We start from the raw sequence: 24,956 nt of genomic DNA, 5'->3' as shown, positions 1-24,956 counted from the left end.
CACTCCAACCTTTTTCATAGGTTCAGTGTGCATAAGTAACTAAAAAATAAAAATTGTTGATTCTCTGTGTTTAGCTCTCAAGAAAGATTATTCGCCAAAGCTCTCCATTAAACACTGATTATACAAGCAAAGCACATCTAAACTTAAGAAAGCATTTAAACCTTTTGAAAAAGAGCTATTATTCCTTCAACTACTGTGTAAAGACTATAACTGCATGAAACTTAGCCATTGTAACACCACCACCAAGAATAAACTGCTTCTTACTTTATTCAAAGTTGATTACCACTCTGAAGAATCCTCAAGCCATACATTTATTACAACTCTAAAGAATCCTCAAGCCATACAATTCAGCAAAATGCTTAAGATAACTAAGTAACAAATACCAATTTTTCCAGACCTTTCTACATAGAACTCACATTAAGTAACTAGTTTTACATAAAAATATCCATTAACAATGTTAGTCAGTAGTATCAAAACACAAATATATAATAATACTTTGTCTTGAATTTAAGTTCCTAAAGTGTGTAAAATCTTTTTATGTTTTTACAATTATGTTCAAAAAGAAGCTGCCATTAAATCCCATAAGGTGTACGTGTGTGTGTATATGCCTTAAATCACCTAGTATTGATTAGAAAAATGTTAAAGAATGGTTTAAAAAACAAGGCAATACTTTTTAGTCAGTACAGTGTCAACATCTGGGCATGTCTGAGAAGTAATAGCAAAAGCTTTCTAATACAGTGTATCACCCAGAAATTAGATCTTGGGAGATCCTAGAACAAAAAGACTCAAGGCCCTCAGGCATAGGTGGAACTAAGCAATGGATCTCAAAGATGGGATCCTGAGATGTGGCTCTCTGTATAAGCATCACCAGGCAGCTTGTTAAACATGCACGTTACCGGGCCACACTCCCAGAGATTCTAATTTAGTAGCTATAGGGTGGAACCAGGTATCAACGTATTTTTTTTAATTTTTCTTTTCTCTCTTTTTTTAAAAAATTAATTTATTTATTTTTGGCTGCGTTGGGTCTTCGTCGTTGCACGCGGGCTTTCTCTAGCTGCAGAGAGCGGGGGATACTCTTTGTTGCAGTGCGCCGGCTTCTTCTCATTGCGGTAGCTTCTCTTGTTCGGGAGCACAGGGCTCTAGGCGCACGGGCTTCAGGAGTTGTGGCTCGCGGGCTCTAGAGCACAGGCTCAGCAGTTGTGGCGTGCAGGCTTAGTTGCTCCACGTCATGTGGGATCCTCCTGGATCAGGGCTCGAACCCGTGTCCCCAGCACTAGCAGGCGGATTCCCAACCACTGCGCCACCAGGGAAGCCCTCAACATACTTTTTAAACCAGACCAAATTAATTCAGATGCATCATCAGCCTTGGGAACCACTGAGGTCCTAAAGCAATGTTTCTCAAAGTGTTAGACATTTGTTAAATATGCTCAATACCGGGCCCAATTTCTCATCAACAATGTGAGACTCTCTGCTAGTGGGACCAAACAATGTGAATTTTAAACACGTATCTCAAGTGAATCTACTGGTACTAAAAGCTTCAGAACCTATGTCTAAAGGATTGGGACTAGATCCTTTAGAGCTGCAGGTGCTCAAAAATAAAATCATTTTGTTGATTATAATCTACTCCATTTAGAGGCACTGAAAGTTTGAATATAAATCCAAGAAAATATCCTGCTGCAAAAAAGTCAAACAATTCTTCGAAATCTGCACTTAGCAGCTAACCTTCTAGAATCTAGTAAATTTAAACTTCTAGTCATCTCCTTCAAAAAGGTCACTTTCTAAACTGAGTGCCAGCCATGACAATAAGAACCTTCAAACCTAAATACAAAGCACTCTAGACAGAATGCTTAGGAATGCTTTCTTAGAAAGATGAGATAACAGACAAAAAGTTCAATACAGCTTCTTTGGAAAGATTCCCTCCCACCCAAACAGGGCATTTTGCACACACAAGTTAACTACAATAAAATATGCTTCCTAAAAAAATACAAGAAATTCTGAAAAAATACATTAAGTAGGTTCCTTTTTATAAAATCAAACTGTCAAAGAAAAATTAAATAAAATATATAAGCAGAGTAAAATTTAGATTTTAATAATTAATTTGATTAAAGAATTTAAGCCTGAGTCTCCAAATATTACAGTATTTTATAGCCTGTTTATTTAAAACCTTTATCTTTTAAGAGAAAATAAGTGTTTCATGATGTCTGAATTTGCTCCTTCATATTATAATTTCAATCCTTATCACTGAAATCAAAATAACAAATTCATGGAGCGGAGACTGAATATAAGACATTAAGTTGCTTTTCTTCAAGTTCAAAAAAACCTGAAATGATATAGTTCCTAATTTAGGGATCAAAAATAACCAAAAGTAAATACGGGTAGAGAATATCTTGCTATTGGTTCACTGAGGTTAAGCATGAACTTAACTAACGGTCTGTTTTGTTTTGTATTTTTATAAATCTATTTATTTTTTATTTTTATTTTGGCTGCGTTGGGTCTTTGTTGCTGTGTGTGGGCTTTCTCTGGTTGCGGTGAGCGGGGGCTACTCTTCATTGCAGTGCACAGGCTTCTCACTGCAGTGTCTTCTCTTGTTGAGGAGCACGGGCTCCAGGCGCGCGGGCTTCAGAAGTTGTGGCACGCGGGCTCAGTAGTTGTGGCTTGCAGGCTCTAGAGCGCAGGCTCCGTAGTTGTGGTGCACGGGCTTAGTTGCTCCGCAGCATGTGGGATCTTCCCGGGCCAGGGCTCGAACCCGTGTCCCCTGCATTGGCAGGCGGATTCTTAACCACTGTGCCACCAGGGAAGCTCCTAAAGGTCTGTTTTGTTAACAGAGATTTGCTTCAGTATTTCTGTATTGAGAGTTACTTCCTTGAAAGTTATAGTTTTAAATTTATTATCACTGTTGAAGAGTCTCTCCTTGACCAAACTTTAGTCAGGCTCCTCTGAACTCTTTCCAATTAGGCCCTAACTTTTGGGCTTCTGTGTTCATCTCTGCATTGTCCAATTTTAGCAAGAATCCTACTATGTCAGTTTAACCAGAATCCCCCACCCTCAATATTGATCACGCTGGATATCTGATTAGGTTCCTCATCTCTACCATCCCCCATGTAATATCTGACCACCTGGCCTGCCTTCATCAACAATCCTGTTTAGGTCTGTGTAGCCAGAATCCCCCTTATTTTCATGTTTCTTTCCTCTTAGTAATTTTTACCCCACCCTTCTACTTGGCTATACATCCCCAGTTCTCCTAGTTGTATTCCAAGTTTGAGCCCAATCTCTCTCCTCCACTGCAAAACCACATTGCAGTGGTCCCTACAACTATCGTGATAGTCTCCCTGAATAAAGTCTGCTTTACTAATCTTTATAAGTGTCATGAACAATTTTTTCTTAAACATCACTACCAACATTATGAGTAATTTTCTCCTTGCCTCACGGTTACAGAGAGAAATTTTCAAAATAAATCCCTGCCCCCCCACCAGGAAAAAAACAAATTTAAAGAACTATGTAACTAAGAATAAAAAAAGTAGAAAGGAGGAGACTGGTATACATCTCTAGCCAATCTAATGCACATTAATACTGATCATCTAATAGAATTATTGTTACATTCAGTTTTCCAAAATCAGCACAGTCTAGGCACCTCACCAACGGCCTTTATGGGCCTTTCTTGCTTAAAATATAAGAAGATAAAAAGTTAGCCAAATACATGGGCCACATAAAATAAAATCATCAAAATCAAATGAACTTCAGATGAGACAGGAAGGACACCAGATCTGAATATGCATCTGAAATAAAACTGAAGAGCAAAAGCTAAAGCCCTCTCAGTGTGAGTAGATTCTGAAACACTAATCAAGACCTGGAATCCTGCCATAGAAGCAATCTAGAAAACATGCCGAAATGACCATATGGCTGCCCTGCAGAAATCTGGAAAGGAACCAGTCAAGAAGCTGACAAGAGAAACAAACATGCTTCTCACCAAATGAGGCCTGACACAGCCTGGAACCTGAGGTCTGTCAAGAAAAACAAACAAAAAAATGTAGTCAAGCAACCATTTAGGAATGATTCTTCTCTAGGTCATAGCTCACTCAAATTTGTGTCAAATGATACATAAATTGAGATGCGACATTTGGAGGAAGGCCTTCAGCCTGTTTTCAAAGAAAACCCAAGAGAGTATCTTCTTGTATCAAGGTTGTAAAAGAAAACTTCACCAAGATGGCCATGAAGGCTGGTGACAAGCACTGGAGGAATACACAACAAATTAAGATGGAGTTCTGACATCTGGAATATATCTATAAAGAAATTACATATATGGCAGCTAGGATGATAAAGATTTTCAAGTTCATTTTTTTTCTGGTGGAAAATGCTATTTCTTTAAGGAACCCTGGCAAAGTCATAATTAGTAGAAGAACATTCTATAAACTTTATGAACTTCCAATGAATTCGATTAATAGAGCTTCCAAACATCTAAAATCTTACATAACTAATGGTCTCAAATGTTAAAGAAATGATCACAAAGTATTAGCAACTATAAAACAACCAAAATCAGATGACCAAAAATGGATATTAATACAGTAAGTGAAAGGAAAGCAAATATTCCTTAACCAGAAGACAAAATGTTTAACAAAATTTTGTTTCAAAGCACTTAACTTCCAGTTAAAGCAGTGGTAGAGCTTAGAAAATTTTTAACCAAATGAGACAGATCCACTATTATATCCCAATTAAAAAAAAAAAAAACTAACAAAAAAGACTATAATAAAGGCTACAGAATGGGCTATATCTTTACCACAGTATGACAAGCAATATTACTGATCAAACTCCTTGATTTTTAAAGTAGGGAAAACTGTGATCTAATAGTTCAAAACAAGCTAAAAATATTCTTTAAATGACAGAAGCAACGAAAAACCTCAGAAGGAGAAAAACTGAAAAATGTTGTGTTTGAGAACAAGGAAGATATGAAAAGAGAGGTGATCAAACTGAGGAAAGATTTAGAAATACAAGAAAAACTTATTTCAGGAATGAAGACTAAGTTAAGAAGAAGCACAGTGGGTTAATGCCTTACCAAAAGTAGAAAATGGAACATAAGACAAATTTTAGAATTAAAGAAAAAGAAGAGGTAAAAAGATGTTAAGAGACAATAATTAATATGTAACATAAGCAAGACTGTCCAATATATGTTTAGTAGGAGTCCCTGAAGAAGACCAAAGCAACAAAGCAAAAAACACTAAAAACTATAATAAAACTCTCCTGGAATAAAAGATAACTTCAAACTACATATTGAAAGACTATACATGTATCTGAGAAAATGATACAGCCCAAATCGAACACATTTTAATGAAGCTAGAGTGACCTTCAAGTATAAAAACCCATAGATGAAAACTTCTTATAGTCTTGTATATTCTTGCTACATAATACATGAGAACTCAAGGAATATTGTTCCCATAAGTCTGTCCTGAAGAATCTACCAGAGAATAAGCTTCAAACAACCAACAGCTTGGAAAGGAATTAACATAAGGGCTCCTGGAATGTGTGAGCCATTCAGGTAGTAACTTTCAAAGGGGAAGAGAGTAGCAGAATGCTCAATATCTCTCAGGTAAGTCTTCCATCATTCCATGAAAGAAATGACCAGAGAAGGATTGGAAATTCATATAGTTATTCTCTCAGCACAACTGTAAGACTAAGAATTTCCAGAATATCTGATAACCAAATGTAGTTATTAAATTTCTTATAGAACCAGATATATATGTACATATATTTTTAAACATTTTAATATTCCTCCAATATTTTATTGTGTTAACTCTGAGAAAAATTAATGTTAGTCTTAGAGAGGTATACTTTCTTCCTAGGTAACCTAGTAGAGAAATTAGCTCCTGCCCAACCTAGTGAAGAAACTAATTGAAATGGGGAATACACAGTCACTCCATTAATAGAATTTTTGCCCTTCCCCTTCCTCTAGAGCTGGCAATTACAGAGTAAAGTTTGAAAGTCAATCCTACAGAAGCCTGCAGCAAGAACCAGGAATGGATCAAGGAACGGGAATTCCTCTTACGGGGAAAGGTGGAGTTTACCAGGGGAAAAGGTAGAATAATGGGCTGAGGGGCTTGAAGAGAGAGTCATTTGGAAAAAAACAAGATGGAAAGAAGCCTTGAAGAGTACCTTCACCTTGCAAGGAGCTAAATCTATAAGGATCTGCTTTCTGAAGGAAGAAAAGTAAGCAGCCTCTGTCCACATCATCCCAGTATCTATGGGACAGGTCAATAAAGAACAAAAAGTCCTCAAATAATTGTCAAGACCAAGAAAGAACTGATTGACTATTAACATTATGGAATCAGGGTCTTACCACTATTACAAAAGGACAACCAAATTTTACCATGTAATACAAGATCTTTATGATGAAATCTGTATGATGACCATAGTTCCTCTGATCCTGAAAAAGAATCTGAAAATTATCAGCTTTCTCATCTCTTATTTGAATAAAGAATAATGACTTAATATGGCAGAGAAAGCACAACAGTCTCCTAGACAAGTAAATATCTCTTCTTAAATCTAGACTGAAAATTTGTAGAATTCTAAATCCAAATACATTTTAACAACATACAATTTATAATGAAAATAAGATTCAAGCATTTAAGTCTAAGTTATAAACATTTTGTTTAGGTACTAAAACCTACAGATTAGCTCATAATAGCATAATAATAGGGTAAACAGTTAACTCTATGGTTAAGTAGAAAAGATTAAGGAGAAAGGCTTAGGAAAAGAGTAACTGCTTAACCTCAAGAAGATATGACTGCTAGTCAAGCTAATTTACTGATGGTAGGCAAATGATAAACAGAACTCTGAACTGAAAATACATCTGGATACCACGGATTTGCTTCATGCAAAAGAATCTAGTTAATTAAATCTAGCCGACTAGCTGTATTTTCCCCCACATTGTGTCTCCAAATCCAGCAATGGTGAATATATTGTTGACTGGGAAATATATAACTACGCTTCTGTAGAATAAACCCAAAATCAATAGGCTCAACAGAATGAAGGCTTCAGAAATAAGGAAACACAGATGTTTATTCTAGCATTTACTTTCATAAATATTGACAGCAAAGAATCAAATATGTAGCTGTGAAGCAGTAATGTATCCAAAATTGGATGCTTCATTAAAGCTGGATATGGCCCAAAGCTGCAGGAAACATCCTGAAGGAAAAGGTCTTATACAAATGATACCTTTGTAGAGGCCATGGAGTAAAACAGAACATGGTAAAAACCAGTTCCGTGTTTGCATACACAGGACACCTTCCACCTCAACAATTCTACAAATATTGTGCATAAAAGGTTGCCAGGAAACACTGCCAAGGACTGGGATCAACTTCAGAAAAAATAAAATAAAACTACTAGTGGCATGACTAAGTGTAGGGGAAAAGTGTCATAAAATATTTTAGAAGAGCATCATATTTTATTCTTCCAGAACAGGCATAGAACTGGCCATTATAATCTTAGCCAAAAATAGTCTATTGATATTACTGATTGAACGGGACTTCAATCAAAATGGCACTGCCCAGGAGCTACAAATGGACTGAAGTCACAAAGTTCCAGAGTTTGTTATTAGCATCTAAGTTAATTTTTTCCCTTAAATGATGAAAGAACATTGTTCAATCCAAAAGCCCAGGAAATGAGCGAACAAATATCAGACTACACTTTTGGATATAGCTTGAATCATTAACAACACCTCCAATAGCTAGGGCATTTGTAATAAAAACCTGAACAACACTTCCAGATGTACTAAAAAGACTCATCTCAACATGGGAAGAAAACAAAACCACACTATAGAAAAGAGATGGGTCAACTGGATTTTTGTCTGCCTTTTTTCTCCATTCTTTCCTTCTTCACCTCTGACCAGAATTTTTTAAATCCTTTCTATGTAGTGTTTGAGACAGGACAAGTACGAACAATATATATTCAAACATTATGAATAATACAGTTAACTTCTTTTTCATGGATATGTCAAATCACTCATGTATCTGTCTCTTCCCCCGCCCCATATTTTCGCTATTTTACTTTCATTTAAGAATGAAATAAGAAAGGGAAACCTAATGTGATTCACTATTTTGCTTATACTTAAATGATAAATGTAAAACTTATCTACCAGAGGGTAGGCTCCTTCCTAAAAGTAAAGCTCTTGTCTTTTTCTGTTTGTTTCTCTAACACCTAGCACAACTACTCTAGTTTTGTTGAACCTGTGGATATCAGTTATCCATCCTTTCCTTACTTTTAAATAAATTAATACTCAAAAACTAGAAATCACCTGGCATATATTATGGAACTCATTAGTAAAGGAGGCTTTCTGGAAGAGCCTCAAATAGAATGGCTCCACGTTTCTTTTTAATCTTCTGTATGTGAGGCTCATCTAAAATCATTGTGAATAAAGTGCAAGACAGTGACAAAAATAACTTGAATTCAGATCTCTATCATCCCATTTTCCACATTTACATAAAAGGCTATGATTTCCATGCTTAGGTATTTCACAAACAGCTCATTAAGATAGGTTCATATAATAAATAACTCTTCATATAGTGCATAGCCAAGAACAATAACATATTTATATAAAATAACAAGACCACTTAATAAGACCACTAAACTTCGTGTCTTGCCAGGCACTCTGGGAGACAATGGATTTATTTCCACATGGCTATCAATTCTTATAACGTCTCCAAATTTCTTTGAAAATAGTCTCTTAAATTATTAATCAAAGAGTAGTTATAGCATCTTCAGTTAACGAAATAGCAAATTATATAAAACTAAATACATTCCACCAAGATCACACAATCCAACTTGATGAAGGATCTCTTGCATACTGACAGAAGCACTGATAACAATGAACCACACTTGCCTATGTGATGGATCACACGAGGTAAGAGTGAGACTCCCAAGGTGAATTTTCAAAGTGGCTCCAGTAGTAGCAGCTGGTAGACCACCTTTCTTTAAACTGTTAGGTGCAGTAAAGTTGCTAATGCTAACAGCTACCATTTTTAAAAATTCGTGGCTAATCACAATAAAAACCCAATGTGTATCTTCCTGGCTGACAGATGGCCTTCTATATGATCATTCAGCGATTCAGACTTCCTTCATCTTATGGCTCCACCATTCCCCCAGGGCCTTGGTTGGAGTCCACTGCTAGATTCTCTGCTTCCAGCTGGCAGATGAGGGAAGAGAATGAATGACCAGGATCAAACTAGTGCTTTTTTATTGAACACAGATGAAAATGTTATATATCACAAAGCCTTATCTAATTTTAAGGAGGGGTAGGGAAAAGAGGGAGACAAAACAGGGTTTGGTAAATACTTAGAAGTCTCTACTATAGAAGGGCTTAACTCCCTTTGTCTGAATTACCTTGGAGATGGTTTGAGCCAAATTGTAGAGTCAGTCTTGATAAATTATTACAATTGTCAGCATAAATAGAATGATCTAACTTAATCTAATTTACAGTAATCAGTAGATTACTTTACACTGACACGGAATCCTTGCCTGACAAGGAACAAGTATGGAGCTATTGAAAGATAATAGCATTTTCAATACAAAGTGAGTTCAGTTTACAAAGAACTTGAGGTACACCATCGAGGATGCTGAGGTGAGTCTTTTATGTCAAGCAAAGGATTGTGAACTGCAGAATTTTTTTTTTTTAAAAGAAAGACTATGTTTATAAAGAAAGACTGTGCAATGGGTCAATTAGAGAGGGGAGACTAATGGTGGGGGAACCAGTTAAGAGGCAGCAGTTCTAACAAATCAAGCAATAAGTAATAACGGAGCCGTGAGGGGATGGAAAGAAGCTACCAGATTCAGGACATAATTCTAAGGAGATGGGATAAGATATGGTGATCAGTAGGATGAGAGAAATGAGAGAGGAGGAAAAGTTAATAATTATGCTGCAAGGAAGTTAAGAACCCAACCCAATGATGCTCTGGGTCTGAAAGTCTTATTAATAAATTATTGATTTTCTGTTAGTAGCATAGAAAAATACACTAGGCCACTTTTTCAAAGCATGTTACCTAAGGGAGTATGATATATTCTACGTGAAACATCGGTGGAATATACTTTAAATTAAAACTTTTTATACAGATGGTAACAAGATCAGCAAGAAGGTAAAGAGCATGAGCAAAACATCCAAAGACAATTATAATGATATTTTAAAATATTTGGATATGTAGACTTGCAGGATGTAAGCATCATGTCTGTTTTAATTTGCTATATACACTTACCACCTATAAGAACACCCACTCTAGTCAGTAGAATTGCAATAACGACAGCTTTCAACACTTCTTTCAACTTTGAATTTAAATACCAACATAATATTCTGCTCAAAAATCACAAAGCCAACTCCAGCAGAGAAAATGATCATACGCTTACTAAGAAAATTAAACTGTAGATAACTGGATTGTCATTCTACATTATGTTAAATGATTCAGAAAAGGGAATTTATATGTAAACTGATTAATTTGTTTCTCCAAACCCATCCAACAACTTTTTACCAAATAATCCTTAAATAAATACTTCAAAGAGTTCAGCATTTAAGACATGCCTCCCGAAGTAAATATAATTGTATTATAAATAGCGAATTTCCCCATAACCACAAGGAAGATGTTCAGAATTCTCATCTAGTTAGTTGTCCATTGGTTTTATCTTACATGAGATAAGTTAAGTCCCTAAGTCACTACCAGTTAGTATATTAAAATTACTTATAGCATTATGAAAAGATGACCATGAATTTCTACTCTACACGGAAAAAGTATCAGGAGCCAGTGATTATCCAGTGATTGCTGAGAAAGGAATGCAAACTTTACAGCATTCTCTCTTTTATATACATACATACACACCACACATACACACACGCACACAGATATTGTGTAGCCCTTAGGTATAATCAAATTAGGTGACCAATTAATTTTTTCTTATTCTGTACACAAATTTTTTTAACATTTTTATTTGTAACAGACCCAACCTTAACCAAAATGTCCTCCACTAAGTGATGGGTAAGGAAACTGTGGTACATCCATACTGTGGAATATTGCTCAGCAATAAAGGGTAACAGACTATTGATACTCTGAACAACTGTGATAGATCTCAAGGGCATTATGTTGAGTGAAAAAGAGCCAAGCTCAAAAGGTCACATACTGTATGACTCCTTTTATTTAACATTCTCAAAATGACAAAATTATAGAGATGGAGAACAGATCAGTGATTGCCAGGGGTCAGGGTGGTAGGGGGAGGGAGTGGTGTGACTGCAACGGGCAGCACGAGGGAGATCTGAGTGGCATCTGACATCTGTGATAGAACAGGTCTCTATCTTGATTCTACTGGTGGCTACACAGATCTACACATGTGATAAAATGACACACACACACACAGTCACACACACCAATATAAAAATCCTGGTTTGATGTCATACTATAATTTTGTAAAATATAACTGTTAACGGAAAAGTGGGTGAAGGATACGTGGGAGCTCTCTGTATTGTCTTTGCAACTTCCTGAGAATGTATACTTATTTATTGACTTTTAAATTTTTATTGGGGTAGAGTTTATTTACAATGTTGTGTTAGTTTCAGGTGTACAGCAAAGTGAATCTTTTATACATATATCTACTCTTTTTTAGATCCTTTTCCCACATAGGCCATTACAGAGTATTGAGTAGAGTTCCCTGTGCTATACAGTAGGTCTTTATTAGTCATCTATTTTATATACAGTAGTGTGTATATGGGTGACCAATTAATTTCTTCGTCCTTAAGTATATACAGAAACTTTAAGTGAAAATCAGACTGTAGGATTATACAATTATAAATAAAATCATAATCCACAGTACTAATCATATTTCTAGTCTAATTATGCTTACTTATTGCCTTGTCCTCCTGACACTGATAACAGTAGAAGGTTTGGTGAAAGTTTTTCATCAAGGAAGAAATATTTCCTCCATTAAGCTGGTTAGGAACAGTGTGGTAGGAAATTATAACTCAAGTAATAACTTTCTTTTTATAAGGACAAAATAATCCAGAAAAAAACTTGGAATATTTATCTAATTTGAAAGCATACCTTTCCACAGAGAAATGTGAGAAATAAAATCATTAGTACATATGAATTCTTTCCCTTTTAGGGGTTAACTGAATACAAAATTTCTTAGAATTTTAAAACTCAGACTAGAAAGGAAATGGAAAAGATCTATTCATGTTCATTTATAACAACTTCTTAGGATATTAGTTAATCCTGCTAAATGTCAGTAGAACATTTTGTGCAGCAATGAGAAATTACACTATTCTGTAATATATTTTTACAACCTCAGATGAACCTCAATCTTGTGTAACTGACTTCCTAAAAAGTTTGTGTAAATAACACTTTGCTAAATCGAATAATTTTACTTGCACGTAAATTAGATATTCTCTAAAGCAAACAACCACCCCAAAATCTGCTCTACACTTTAAAAGTTTTACATTGAAATAAAGAACAAATTAATATGTAATTTATATTCTCATTGCTTGCTTAGTATAATCATAATCTTTATGACAGATCTAAAAACATTTAGATTTTTAATTGAAAATGCCCACCAAATTTTTGGCATGATGGTTTTTTGAATTTCTCCAAATATAACAGCTTCAGAAGCTGATTCCATGTTAATCCCACCATGTTAGGCCAGACTTTAGCAGAATATTATAATATGTCCAGGCAGCAATATAGCTTAGACCTAGATGTAATATAGAAGCCACAAGGTAATGCTCTCCTAAGCTTCCTCTAATAAGGGAAAAACACATATAAACAAGTATTTGGTATTCAAAAAAGAATACCAAGAAGTGCAACCTAATCTTGAAAGATAAGCATAGAACATAATAATTCCCAAATGAAGTCCAAACCTCAGAGAAAATAGTGGGTCAAATTCTTGGCAGATTTTAAATGACTTGACCTTGTTGAGAAAAATGAACGTGAGCACCCCAATTGCACCTAGAATGCGTATTCTGGGAGGGTTAAACGGAGCTCCTCAGACATAGCGGGGACTCAATAAATATTTATTGTGTGAAACGGGGAGAAAATGCATTAGTTTTACTCATCAACATACTGCCAACAACTACAATACCTGAAAACAAAAATTTCTTGAATGAACAGTTATCACTGAAATTACATTAAAGCTACACTCATCTTTGGCCATGTGTTAACCAAAAAGACAAGGAGTGGGCAAATGCAATCAACTGACCAGGTGTTTTTCAATAACAGGTCACTTCAATATGCAAAGAAAGAACAGAATTTTAAAATAAGTTTTTTAAAGCTATCGGATCAAAATGTTGCAGAATATTGTAGCTTTTTTCCAAAACCTGATTTCTGAGCACAGCCTAACTCCCTAATTTACAATGCTAATGAAACTGCATTTAGCAATGTTTGCTAATCCCTGTTTAGTAAGTAGTAGACACTTAAATGAAATAACCTGACTTTAAGCAGGAAAAGGACAGTTGATTCTTTTCAGGGAGATGCACCAGAGTACCTCCAAAACACTTCGGAAGAAAGAAGATGACACTGTCACAGAACACTCAAAAATATCATAATTTGTTTATAGACTACCAGCTAATATATAAACAAATCTGTATTTTACTATGATCCTTTTCCACATTCGTGGGAAGATCATTTCACAGGTTTACATAAGTATAGCAAAGATCTTTAAGGTAACTGAGCAACTGAGCTCTACTAGTTTTTGTTATCTTCTAAGATACAAATATTACTTCATTAATCCAACTTATAAACTGATGTATTTCACTAGTAAAGTAATTACACAAGAAAAGTCATGAGAAACTTCATCACATAGACTCTATATAACACTTTCAGTATCATAACAATAACAATAAAAATACCATTTCTAATGTTACTTATGAAAGGATTCATGGTCCACACTGACTATCAAAGAGGGCTTAGAGTAAGCACAAGTGACACTGAAAAACGCCACTACATCCTGAAAGAAATTGTTAAAATGGAGATTGAAATATCTTTTCTATTATACATCACATCAGCAAACCTAGAAAATGGAAAAGAGCCCAAGGAGGCATAAATTGAGACGATACTGCACCTTGCTGCTTTGCCATGAGAGTGAAATATAAAAAGATACTATTTTGAATGCTGCTAAATTATCAAAGAATGGTAAAAGTTATGAATCACAATGTTATGGTTGAATGGAGCCTTATGATGCTTTATTATAAATGTAAAGCTTACCTTATCAAATAGGAAAATGCAAAAGACTCATTCTACCCAGATTTTAAGATTTCATGTGAAAGGCAATTTTAAAAATTAAATCTAAACTCTGCCTTAACAAAGTGGTAAGTACTTTAAGGACCAAGGGGAAGGCTTACTAATGACATAATAAGGTTTTGAAGTGCTATGACATATTTATATACATATCTGAGGCCTGAATCACTGGGAATACCTGCAGCTATTTTAAGTTCTATGGACCCTAGAGTTGAGTTCCATTTAGCTTTCTCTTCACACCCCACCAAAGCTAATTTTGGCCTTTCTGTGACTTAACTGTATAAGCAATGGGATAACCCATTGTGCATGCTTTCCTGCCCCATAATTAATTGGGTTCCAAAAGCAACTCTCACCTGACCTGAGGTCAGGATGTAGAGAGTTACACGGCCCTTTGGGCCTTCTGTGCATGCCACCTGATCTTGGGCAGATTACTTAACTTCTCAAGAGAGAAAGAGAAATTATAAAAGTGTTCTATATTGAGTTCCGGTGAAGACTAGTTGCTGACATAAAAGCTCAGTAAATAACTAATTTTACTAAGAATCATCTAGTCTACACAATGCTATAGAAACAATATGGTACTGGCAATAGAAACAGACACATAGACCAATGGAACAGAGGACCCAGAAATAAATCCACGCATATATGGTCAACTAATCTTTGACAAGGGTGCCAAGAATATACAATGGGAAAAGGACAGTCTCTTCTATACATGGTGCTGGGAAAACTGGATATCCACATGCAAAAGAATGAAACTGGACACTTATCTTACATCATGCACAAAGTTAACTTGAAATGGATTAAAGACTTAAATTTAAGACCTGGAACTATAAAACTCCTAGAAGAAAACATAGGGAAAAAGCTCCTTGACATCAGTCTTGTCAATGATATTTTGGATATGATACCAAAAACACAAGCAACAAAAGCTAAAATAAACAAGCAACTAAAAAGCTTCTGCATAGTAAAGGAAACAATCAACAAAATAAAAAGGCAAGTTATGGAATGGGAGAAAATATCTGCAAACCATACATCTGATAAGTGTATGGTTTTTTGGATATATACATTTGCTATGTCCAAAATATATATGGAATTCATATAACTCAGTAGCAAAAACACAAATAACCTTATTAAGAAATAGGCAAAGGATCTCTAGACATTTTCCATAGATGACATATAAATGGCTAATGAGGGTACACGAAAAAGTGCTCAACATCACTAATCACCAGGGAAATGCAAATTAAAACCACAATGAGGTACCACCTCACACTTGTTAGAATGGCTATTGTCAAAAAGACAAGAAAATAAGAAGTGTTGGTGAGGATGTGGAGAAAAGAGAACCCTTGTATAACATTGGTGGGAATATAAATTGGTGGGAATGGAAAACAGTATGGAGGTTCCTCAAAAACTTAAAAATAGACCTATCATATGATCCAGCAATCTCACTTCTGAGTATATACCCACAGGAAGTAAAATCAGTATCTTGAAAAGATATCTGCCCTCCCATGTTCTTTGCAGCATTATCCACGATAGCTAAGATGTGGAGAACCTATGTGTCCACTCACGGAGGAATGGATAAAGAAAATGTGATATACATATAAAATGGAATATTATACAGTCTTTTAAAGAAGGAAATCCTGCCATTCATAACGACATAGATGAACCTGGAGAACATTTTGCTGAGTGAAATAAGCCAGACAGAAAAACAAATACACAGGGAAAAACAAAAACAAATATGATCTCACTGATGTGCATAATCTAAAAATGTCTAATTCATAGAAGCAGAGAGTAGAATGATGGTTGCCAGGGACTGGCAAGTGGGAAAAGTGGGGAGGTCAAAGGGTACAAACTTTCAGTTAGGAGTAAGTTCTGGGAATCTAATGTACAGATGGTGACTACAGTCGATAATACTGTATTGTATACTTGGAATTTGCTAAGAATACATCTTAAGTGTTCTCATCACACATCAAAAAAAAAAAAAAGGCATCTATGTGAGGTGATGGATATGTTAATTATCTTGATTGTGGTAATCATCTCACATTGTAAATGTGTACCGAATCATCACACTGTATACCTTAAAATATATAGAACTTTTATTTGTCAGTTATACCTCAGTAAATAATAAACTTACTTTTCCTTTAATAAACTTACTTTTCCTTTAATAAACTTACTTTTCCTTTCCACAGCGGAATCTTTCCCCTACCCAACCAAACTCTTAAAAAGCCCACCTATATCATTTTAAAGATAGAGAAAATAAGATGCAAAGAGTTAAGAACTTACTATAAGTCAAATGTTAGAAGTGGAAATAGAACCCAAGTCTCTTGACTCCAAATCTCATATTTTTCAGTATACCTTTCTGTTTCTAAGCCTCTTTTATGGAACCATTTGGAAAATCATTTCTTTGGTCTTTAACTTGATAATTAATTCTAGAGAAAAAAGCCAGGTTATTCCATTAAGGAATAAATGTAGCCACTCACTGCTTCATTCCACCTTTACCAGAAATAAGATAATCCCCAAAGCAAATGTATAGAATCAGTTATAGGGCAACTCTAGTTGTCAGTCAGTGCTCATTCAATCCTATATTCAGGAGTATCAACAGCAATCATTTTATTAGGTATATCATCGGTATTAACAAAGGTAATTAAGCCACAAAGAGTTCACTCATATCTTGTTTGTGCTGCTCAAGAAAACAACTGTATAATAATGTTAGAAAATGTTTACCTAAATAATTGATCTTTTAGTAATATAAAAGTTAAAATTAGCTATAGGGACTACTAACGGAAGTTCACCCTGTGGCCATACTGGCTAAATAACGGGATATTACTGTCAGTAGTTGATAGGTATTTTATCTTTAGACACTAGGCAGCAAGTCTTAGCAGTTTTTGCCTTCTTGTTATGAAACATCCAGAAGTTTAATGGATTTCTGAATTCTAATAACTCGGAAGACAATTTTGGACGTCAACCTTCCCACACAATAATGGATCTCACTAGTTTCTTTAACTCATCCTTATTTTTGGTGAGCCATTATTAAGGTGCACCATAGTTGCATTGCATTAAGTTACAATATACAGAGTTCAAACCCACAAATTGCAGTGATAACTATTAGCTCTTGGTGGGGCTAAATTAACCTAGTACCAGTTGCCAGGACAATCACTTGAGACCAGAATCTCTGCTTAGTCATTCCTGAAGCATTTACCAGTTTACCACCATGTATAACTAACTTTTAATAATCATGGAGAAACATACTCCTCACTATAATACGATTCAAGAACAGCACAGATTCTAGAAGTACACAGGGCCACATACAACCAAGTCCATATCCTTGACCCCTCAGGAACCAGGATTTCTCTCACACACACTGTTGCTCATACCCTCCTCTCTGTCTCTCTCCCTCTCTCTCTCTGACACATTTTTAGACATTCTGAAAATGTCAAAGCATACCCCAGCACAGTGTAATAGTGCTGTGGAACCAATAGAAAACCTATTCTTCAGTAATTCTTAGAGCTCAGAAATCACAGCTGATGACCAATATCAGTCTCTTTTTAATTAGGAGAAATAGGATAATCCTGTGGAATGAACGCTGTACCTGGAATCAGAAGATATGATTTGAAATCCACTTTCTTGATGAATGAAAGTATATATTGCCTTATATATAGCAAAGCACTCAGATGTTTTCTTCCTTTCTACCTACAACAATTAGAGATACAACGTAATATTGGGGAGGTTATTCAGGTATTCATGAACTTGCCTCGTCCTGCAAGCTGCCACAATAACATTCACCTGAGGTAAACAACACTGCTTAAAGGGATCTGCCATGTTTGTTCCTACAAAAATGGAATACTAGCAAAGTATTTTTCCACAATTTGTTCATAATTAAGTATAATCCTGTTTTCTTTAGAATTTCTATAAATCATCATAATTTGTTTTGCAGAAGAAGCACAAGTATTATCCTTCTAGAATCAACTGGATGACCCATGGAGTCATGGTCAGGTCTAGGGTTCAGATGAGAGGCAGAAAGGGAAGGAGATTGGCTCCTGGCTCTTCCATCAGCTTCTCACTCAGGTTTTTCATATCAATAGGTGAGCAGTGTTCTCTCTTTCCTCCACTGACTCTGGACAAACCCAGTTAGACCAGCATCAGAGAAGCTCAACCTCTTGTTAAAATAAATAGAATATAGGACAGAAACAGCATCAGTGATTTGGTTTCTTTGACATTTAATGAGAGAACAAAATTATATATTGAAGACAAAAAACAACAGTGCCAGGCACAGACCCAGGACAGGTGCTGTGAAAAAGCCTATCGTGGTGGTGTCTGGGGATTTAAACTCTGGAGAAAAGACTAAACTAAAATAAAGAATAACAAAGTCATTAGTATATACTTCTTGGCAGATTATTAGCTGTATGTGGAAGCTTTGATAAAACAGGCTTTTAGCAATGTTTTAAATTTCAGATTTAAGAAAAATCCTCTCCTACTCGCCATTTGTTGAACACTGCCGTTTATTTCCATTGTTATTCATTGCCATGGAGCCCAATTACTCCTTTGATTTCTTATTCACATTTAGTCCACAGTATCACAAATAAAAATCACAAGGATACCATTACCCTTCAACACTTCCCCAATGTATAAATCCTAATTTGCATTAAATCCTTGAAGCAACATACATTGCAGTGAATGAAACGTCCTTCTGTAAAAAGTACTGTAAATAATGAAAGAATTTTTAGCTCAATATATATACACGAATTTACATACAGTTAAACTGACCAAGGTGCTTTTATGCACCCTAGGTATACAATATTCAATATGCTTAGAATAATAGTTATTTGAAAGGAATATAATCTTTGAAAATAAAACAGTTTAAGAATAAAAAACTTCTATATATTCACTTACCTATTTTGCTACTGACCCACGGATGGAGAAATTTTACGTACCATAATTAATGGGAAAATTTAGTTAATGAACGCTGCTGATACTTAGTGTAGTTCTCAAAGGCTGAAAACCTTTCCCAAAAATCAGTATCTGAAACCTGTCTCTTTAGGAAAAACAGTCAAAGCTTTAACTGTTTTCAGTCTAGTATAAGAAAGCTTTGAAACAAGTTAACTCTAAGCACTCAAGGAAAACTATTTTTAAAAGGGGGGGGACAAGAGGAGGACCTTAATTTTCAACAATATCGGCCTGAGAAGTAACTTTATAAGAGAATGTCTGAGTATCTTTAAAAAGAGAGAAAAAAAGTAATTTAAAATGTTGGAAGTCCACAAACTGAGCATAGCAGTAAAAAGGACTCGAGGGAAAATTTAATGAAAAATAAAAAACTGAAAGCAAATTATTTGATCAAAACACAGACACACACACACACATACATGCACACACACTGCAGGCAGTCATTCAGCATTATATGCTAGCTGGCTTTGTATTTTCTTTTAAAATGTAATCATGACTTCTTAATGTATAAAACAATAAGGCTCTCAAGGTACTCATGAAAAATTCTTATCAAATTTCACTCTAGAGTTAGTGATATTAGGCATGTTAAATCAGGAATCAATACATGCTATTTTCCATAGCAGGAACTATATAAATTACAAGCTCTTCCATGTTTTTGTTATTAGGTTTGGTACACTTAAAAATAAGCGGTATTCTACATCGAGTGCTCTAACGCAACGGTTTTTATATCTTTCAGAATTTATAATTCATCTCCATGCTCAATCCTTACAAAAAACCACAAAAGCACCTGCAATTGCTATTTACTGTCTAGCACAATAAAATTGTATTTGTTCTGTTTTTGAATTCATAGGTTTTGCTTTATGAAGTTTTCAGAAAGAAGCAACTTTATTATATTTTCATTGTTACTCATGATTTTAGCTTAAAGATCATTAATTTTAACACAACATCCTGCTATATTCTCATTTGGGTTGTTCTATTTATCTCAATGTTAAACTTATGTATTACCATTACAAAACAATAACTATTTGCATAATACTTCATGATTTTACATCTATTAAAAACACATCACAGGGAGCCTGAGGATGCATTCAGTAGCTTGTCATTCACCACTTCAAGACCCTTCAGAACTGAACAAGGGGGAGGGGGACATTTTGCTAAAGGCAGAAGAAATGAATATAAATAACAAACTCTGAAGTTCTAAAAATAGAAAAGAAAATTTTAAAAATGCAAACAAAAATATGATCATATGCATAAACAAGATAATTTCAATTTTTAAAACTCCATGTTCTCTATACAGAGCAAGGTGTTTGGAGATGTATGTATCTTCTATTATGATACCCATTGAAATTATCTAAAACTGTGCTACAAAAATAAAGAAAATTACCATCTTCTTGCTAAATTTTATAAATATCATATTAAAATTGTGCCTAGTTACATAATTCAGCTTTTCCTCAGCCTTGTGAAATAATCTGAGTATCATTTCTTTATTATTCTAGACTTAACCCTATAAATGTGCATATTATACTACAAAGCTACAGTAATCAAGACAATATGGTGCTGGCACAAAAACAGAAATATAGATCAATGGAACAAGATAGAAAGCCCAGAGATAAACCCATGCACCTATGGTCAACTAATCTATGACAAAGGAGGCAAAGATATACAATGGAGAAAAAACAGTCTCTTCAATAAGTGGTGCTGGGAAAACTGGATAGCTACATGTAAAAGAATGAAATTAGAATACTCCCTAACACCATACACAAAAATAAACTCAAAATGGATTAGAGACCTAAATATAAGACTGGACACTATAAAACTCTTAGAGGAAAACATAGGAAGAACACTCTTTCACATAAATCACAGCAAGATCTTTTTTGATCCACCTCCTAGAGTAATGGAAATAAAAACAAAAATAAACAAGTGGGACCTAATGAAACTTCAAAGCTTTTGCACAGCAAAGGAAACCATAAACAAGACGAAAAGACAACCCTCAGAATGGGAGAAAATATTTGCAAATGAATCAACGGACAAAGGATTAATCTCCAAAATATATAAACATCTCATTCAGCTCAATATTAAAGAAACAAACACCCCAATCCAAAAATGGGCAGAAGACCTAAATAGACATTTCTCCAAAGAAGACATACAGACGGCCACGAAGCACATGAAAAGATGCTCAACATCACTAATTATTAGAGAAATGCAAATCAAAACTACAATGAGGTATCACCTCACTCCTGTTAGAATGGGCATCATCAGAAAATCTACAAACAACAAATGCTGGAGAGGGTGTGGAGAAAAGGGAACCCTCTTGCACTGTTGGTGGGAATGTAAATTGATACAGCCACTATGGAGAACAATATGGAGGTTCCTTAAAAAACTAAAAATAGAATTACCATATGACCCAGCAATTCCACTACTGGGCATATACCCAGAGAAAACTGTAATTCAAAAAGACACATGCACCCGAATGTTCATTGCAGCACTATTTACAATAGCCAGGTCATGGAAGCAACCTAAATGCCCATCAACAGACGAATGGATAAAGAAGTTGTGGTACATATATACAATGGAATATTACTCAGCCATAAAAAGGAACGAAATTGAGTCATTTGTTGAGACGTGGATGGATCTAGAGACTGTCATACAGAGTGAAGTAAGTCAGAAAGAGAAAAACAAATATCGTATATTAATGCATGTATGTGGAACCTAGAAAAATGGTACAGATGAGCCAGTTTGCAGGGCAGAAGTTGAGACACAGATGTAGAGAATGGACATATGGACACCAAGGGGGGAAAACTGCGGTGGGGTGGGGATGGTGGTGTGCTGAATTGGGCGATTGGGATTGAAATGTATACACTGATGTGTATAAAATTGATGCCTAATAAGAACTTGCAGTATAAAAAAACAAACAGAACAACTAATACTAAACTTTCATTGGGCTATTTGTATGGAAATATGTTAATATAAATGTTATAGACATTACATGAAATTTCTAAAAATCTTATATTTGTATTTGTATGGAAATATGTATGGAAATATGTTAATATAAATGTTTCAGACATTACATGAAATTTCTAAAAATCTTATATGTTCTGGTATAATGTTATAAGTAATAATCCTAGTTATTACTTTAAAATGTATATCTCAGAAATAACTAATTTTCTTGTCAACTGCATTATTATGAACTTTCATCAAATCTTTAACCGTGGTCATTTTTAAGTCTTTTGTCATTTACAGACAGTTCTGGGTGTACTCTGATGATTTTGCAAATATGTTCCTATAAAAGGGTTTCATCTTCAAGAAAGTCATGGAAAAGACTCTGACAAGTACAGGTTTCTGGTAACTGATTGTACTGCTGAACTGAATGAATAAGCATTTTCAGAACTCTAATGAAAAACTGATGAACTCATAAAAGTGCTAACAAAAGATCAAGATGAAAAAAAAAATTAATTACATGGGACTGAGTGAACTGATGAGGATGAGTATAATTTTTGTGACTTTCTGTCTGAATTAAAAAAAAAAAAAATCCCACAAGGACTCAGAGGCAAAGAATATACAAATCAATTTTCACTGCAAAGTAAAGGAGCTGTTACAGTGGAGGATTACTGGACTGAATGTCAATATTATGACATAGTATGAGTGTGTTTCATGTTTGGTAATTGCAATCATTGTTGCTTTTGTTGTGGTTATCCATGTACAATGCTTGGTGTCAGTCTATTTATCTCTTGTAAAAATAAAATACAGTGTGTGTGTGTGAAAAAAAAAAAAAAAAAAGAATGTTTCAGAGGGAGATAATAATGATCTAACATGTTAAGAAATTACACTCTCATAACTTGTTTTTGGTAAAGCAATTACAAAGAAAATTGTTTACATCTTCTGTATTCTCTTCCATAACCACCAGTCCAGATTAAAAAAATACTGAATGCTGTTATGTCACCTCTAGTCCAAATGCTCATAGCACTTGAAGCTTTTTGTAAGCAATATGCTTCTATACTAAACACATATCCCTGAGCCACTACCTACCTAATTTAACAGTTTTAAATGTAGTTTCAAATGCAGCGTAATACCATCTTAAACACACACACACACGGAGTGTGCAGAAAAGGAAGGAGGTGGAGAGCCAGAAATGGAGCACGTTGTTGTTTTTCATTCATGCAGTATAGTGACGTCAGTGTCTGCAGCAGCAGCAGCGGCAGAAGCCTTGACCTGTGGAGGCTACAATCCACTGAAGTCAGAACCTTGCAGAATTCAAAAGAAACTGAGTAGATAATTGTTTGAAAAATTGTTCAACTGTTCATAGCATGAATTCTAAATAGATAAGTAAAAAGAATAGATTAGTTGTATCGTTTTAACTTAGGTAGAGAGGAGCAAGGTGGGATGTGGAGAAGTAACAGAAAGGTTAATATCATCAGGGAACCGGGGGCAGAAGAGCCTACATTCAAAATCATTTCAATGTAAGAAACTGACAAAACCACCTGGTGTTAAAAAGAGCAGAAAGGCCTCTTCTATTCCCAATACAAGCTCTCTGATGCAAATCTGTCTCCTGAACAACCAGACTCAGAGAAGTGTTTTCACCATGATTGCGTTAAAATTGCATTCAACTCAGATGTGACATACTACAACAAAGAGGCCAGTTTAAGCCTGGTCACAAATTTCATTAAAACTACTTGATGATGGACCTTGTAATTCCTAAGCAATTAAGACTTCTGAAGGATGCAGAAAAACAAGTTGTACTAAGAACTGTTGTAAGATGTGTTTATCAACAAAAGGGGAGGAGGTACTAGATGACCAATATATTGTTGCAGCAATTGCTGAAACTACTCACTATGCCCACAAAACCCTCTGAACACAGTCTTTCTGCAGTGCTTATTTTATGGCTCTTACATTAGTCCCTAAAAGAAAATCCCAAAACTCAATTTATGTACTGTTGAAACTAAATCACTCAAAAATTTATGTAACTGCTGCCTTCTTTTCATTCTGTTACCTCTCATTTCATACAGTTCTAGAAAATGTGCAAAGGAGTTGCATATGGCATTAATCTGTTAGAAAACGGTGGCCTTTTCTATAAAATACAGCCAAAGATGTGTGTTCAGTTGTGGTCATTATTAGGGCGATCACGTTGTTTTCATTCACTCATTCAGGATTTGCTGGAGGATGTCAGTTTCTGCAGCTGGCTTGACCTGGGGGAGGAGTGGGGGAGCAAATTCCTTCCGGTGCATTATGATTACAGGATGCATTTCTCGGTGCTCCTGGACACATACCACTGCACTACATCCTACCCTGCCTCACCATCAAGTGGTCTGAAAACAAGGGCCTTAGCAACATGCTAATTACAGGTCAGAAATATTAAAACAAAACACCAAAACTGCAATCTATCTTAACACAGTCACTTTCTCCAAGTCTAAGACCTTCATCAAGAAAACTCCATTAAAAAAATTACACACACCCCATAAACATTGCACAGGCTCCACAGTGATTCCCTTCCAAGCAGAGATTTTCCCCTCGGTATGATCCGTTCTCTGCACAACGCAGCAGCAGCATCTGTAGCCCTAGCGTGGCATCTAATAACATGAGCTCCTCCTCCCTCCCTTATGAGCTTTACATCCCTGTTTTGGCTAAACTTCCTTTCCTCCCCCAGGACTAAACTAGATCATTCACCGTGTCCCTAAACATAAACCAAACCACACCAAAACACAAAACATTAAGGGAAGCCGACAGCATCCACCAGCTCACCATTACCTTTGACACCTAAGAAAAACGAAACTTGAGATC

At 35.3% G+C, this 24,956-nt stretch overlaps 1 protein-coding gene across 1 annotated transcript in view; it reads right to left on the bottom strand.

The window, feature by feature from the left end:
* LOC309657057 (uncharacterized protein) overlaps nucleotides 1-24,956 on the bottom strand; it is a gene marked incomplete at its 5' end in the record, with an annotated part of 131,418 nt that overhangs the window by 101,753 nt on the left and 4,709 nt on the right. The gene's annotated exons all lie outside the window — the stretch shown is intronic.

The sequence above is a fragment of the Balaenoptera physalus genome (genome assembly GCF_965194825.1).
Source record: "Balaenoptera physalus genome assembly, chromosome: 3".
NCBI classification, from domain to species: domain Eukaryota; kingdom Metazoa; phylum Chordata; class Mammalia; order Artiodactyla; family Balaenopteridae; genus Balaenoptera; species Balaenoptera physalus.
Note: the sequence above shows the minus strand (reverse complement) of the source record. Positions and strands in the feature narration are given on the sequence as shown.